Source organism: Phyllostomus hastatus, unplaced genomic scaffold (genome assembly GCF_019186645.2).
Source record: "Phyllostomus hastatus isolate PE091 unplaced genomic scaffold, TTU_PhHast_1.1 phas_scaffold_28, whole genome shotgun sequence".
Classification (NCBI taxonomy): domain Eukaryota; kingdom Metazoa; phylum Chordata; class Mammalia; order Chiroptera; family Phyllostomidae; genus Phyllostomus; species Phyllostomus hastatus.
In genome coordinates, this window is record NW_025334022.1 from 15,249,516 (window position 1) to 15,253,110 (window position 3,595).

At 36.6% G+C, this 3,595-nt stretch overlaps 1 pseudogene; it reads right to left on the reverse strand.

Moving 5' to 3' along the window:
- Window positions 1-2,619: 2,619 nt before the first annotated feature.
- On the reverse strand, window positions 2,620-3,288 carry LOC123805057 (annotated as a pseudogene).
- Window positions 3,289-3,595: the final 307 nt, after the last annotated feature.

Sequence of the window (3,595 nt, forward strand, 5' to 3'; positions counted from 1 at the left end):
TTAAAGGAGAACATAGGCAGGAATATTTCAGATATTCCATGCAGCAATATTTTCACCAATATGTCACCTGGAACAAGCATATAAAGAAGAGAAGAAACAAATAGGACTAGTTCAAATTAGAAAGCTTTTGCCTGGCTAAAGAATACATTAGCAAAAGTAAAGTGACCATACAGGAAAATATTTTGGCAATAATACCTTGGACAAGGGTTTGATCTCCAAAATATATAAAGATCTCACATGACTCGACTCCAGGAAGACAAACCATCCAATTAAAAATAGGCAAAGTACCTGTATGGACTCTTCTCCAAGGAGGACATAGAGAGGGCCCATAGACATATCAGAAGATACTCATTGTCACTAGCCATCAGAGAGACACAATTAAACCACAATGAGTTGCCACTTCTCACCAGTCAGAATGGCCATCATAAACAAATCAACATACAACAAGAACTGGATTGGTTGTGGAGAAAAAGTAACCCTATTACACTGTTGTTGGGATTGTACATTGATGCAGCCATTGTTGAAGATAGCATGGAATTTCCTCAAAAAATTAAAAATGGAACTGTCTTTTGACCCGGGCATTTCCACTACTGGAATTATACCCTCTGAATCCTGAAACACCAGCCCAAAAGAGCCTGTGCACATAATGTTCATAGCAGCATTATTTACAATACTGAAATGCTGGAAACAGCCTAAGTGTCCATTAGTAAATGAGTGTATCAAAAAGCTGTGGTGGATTTACACAATGGAATACTGTGCAGCAGAAAGAAAGAAGGAATTCTTATCCTTTGGGACAGCATGGACAGACCTAGAGAGTAAGATGCTAAATGAAGTAAGCCAGGTGGTGAGAGACAAATACCATGTGATCTCAACTATAAGTGGAACCTAATCAACAAAACAAACAAGCAAGCAAAATAGAACCAGAGATATGGAAATAAAGAACAAACTGATAGTGACCAAAAGGGAGGAGTTAGGGGCATAATGGGGAGGGAAGAGGAAGGGTCAAGACAACCAGGTATAAAGGACCACTTTACAAAGACAACTAGGAGTGGAGGATTGAATGTGGGAGGTGGAGGGTGGGTTTTACAGGGTAGAGTAATGGGGGGAAATGGGGACAACTGTAACTGAACAACAATAATAAAATTTAAGAATATCTTTCATCAAAATAAAAGCCAAAACTCACCATGTTGTACTATTTTTGCCATCAAAATTACTAATTGTTTGATTCAATACTGAGTTAAAATCACATTAACATCAAAGAATTTGGAAAAATTTCCACTCATATAAATGAGAACTTGATAAAAAATAATATAGTGCTTTACATCTGAGGACTTAAAATAGTTTCTTTTATTTATTGTCTGGATTTTCCATATGACTTCTGACATGGTGAGACTTATGGAGAGAAAAGAGGGTGACAAGAGAGGAAATATATTGATGAGAAGGGAAAAGCATACCTTGCATACATGTTTTTAGGAATTTCACTAGTAAAGGAGATGAGTGAGTATGTTCAATAGGTGATTGGAGAGGTACTTTCAGTAGCATGCTAGTATGTCAATGAAAAAGTAGACTTTCCCCCCCAATATCCTGTAATAGTAAAAACTGTTATGTGTTAGTGAATAAAAATAACAGCCATAAAAACAACAACAATAACAGAAATAACTGCTGCCATTTACTGCATGGATTACCACAGAACAGGTGCTGTGCTAATGGATTTCCATGAATGATCATACTGACAGCATTCACTGTACACTGATAGAGCTAAAATAGGTTTTGTCTCTGCAATCTCTTCTCATCATTGACTGTCATACATTGACATGCAGTTTGTATATAACAGGGGTTATAATGACAAAGACCTTATAATACAAATAGAAAATGGAATATGTGAAAGTTTTGTTATAATAGTCACTATGTATTTATCTATCCACTCAATGTTATCTTCTTACCTATATCTGTTAACTCAGATTAATAAAACACTCCCAATGGAGTTGAGAAGCTAGTGAGTGAAGGTAAGTATGTGTATATAACAATAAGAAAGGAAAAATGAAGGAAATTAAAGAGAATATGGAGGAAAACAGGCAAATGGGAATGGAGATAAGAAAAGATATGACTGTGGACTAAATAAGAAACTCCCTCTGCAGATTCCAAATTTAACAACTGCTATTATGGAGTTAAGGGATTGTTTTAATACCCTTTCTCAGGAAAACAGTTAGTGAATATTAGAATATGTTCATAAACTTAGGTTAGTTTCACAGAAACAGATTAATTTGAAAGCTAATTTATTGTTCTGCCTATGCTACCAAAAGTTAGGGGAAAAACTTGCATTTTACAGTCACTTCATTTCTCATCAGATGGTTACATTAAGATCCTTGTAGAGCTTTAATTCTGAAATGGAAACCACCCCAGAATTTTTCTTCCCCTTTGTTCAATGACAAGAATCGCTGGTAGACATCAGTCCCTGATTGCATTTTATGTATTATACTGATAGCTTGGGTGGTATTTATATCCACGATATGAAACTTCTCATTTCTTTTGTTTATATACATTTTCAAAATATAACTTTTTTCTGATTCACTTTTAATGAAAAAAAAACAAACTAATGTTCTAGTGTTCAAATTGGAGTTAAACATAGCAAAAAAAATCATAACCACAATGTAGCAGTGCTTTTGCTGTTTCATATAGGGCACCAGGCAGCAAAGATACAAACCCATCAAGACTTTGATCTATGCACTTCTTCAAACAGGTCTCTTCCTCAGGTGTCAGAATCACTTTTATAACATCTGAGATTCCATTCTATCCCAAGATACAATGAACACTAATGAGGACATCTTTTATTACATAGAGACCCTTGATCATGGTGGAAATTGGATGCACCTGCCTAAGATTCTTCACTATATTTTCTGTTAAATCTGTCACAGATAGTCGAATGGCTTAGGATGTGTAGTCTTTCAGTTTGATCACCTCATAAGCACTGTCAAACACGTGTTTGTGAACTTATTTACACTGTTCCTTATCTGTGTCAGTGTCTTAACCAGGGTGCATATTCTTTAGGGAGATACTGGCAACATTTACTTCACCCCATACAGGTACACTAGAGTCTCCATGCTCCCTAAGGACCCACACATGAAAGCATAGTGGGTGAACACCTAGCCCTTTTCCCATTAGGTAACAGAACCTGGATGAAACCAGATTACACCCATTTCCAATAACACAGATTTTGGGAAAGCCACTTATCTCCCAAGCCACATAGATAAAGACCTCCATTGGACTGGAAATATTAAGCACATTGCATTAGGGACACTACAGTTACCTATCAAACTAGATGTGTATTCACTGTGTGTTATATAACTTGTGGTTCCATTTTTTAAAACATTTTTTATTGTTGTTCAAGTACAGTTCTCTGCCTTTTCCCCAAACCTCTCCCCACCACTCCAGCCCTATGTCCCTCCCTGGTTTTCACCACCCCTGGTTATTGTCCATCTGTCCTTTATAATTGTTCCTGCAAATCCTTCACCCTTTTCCCCTATAATACTCTTCCCTTTCCCCCTCTGGTCACTGTCAGCCTGTTCTCAGTTTCAGTGTCCTTGGTTATATTTTG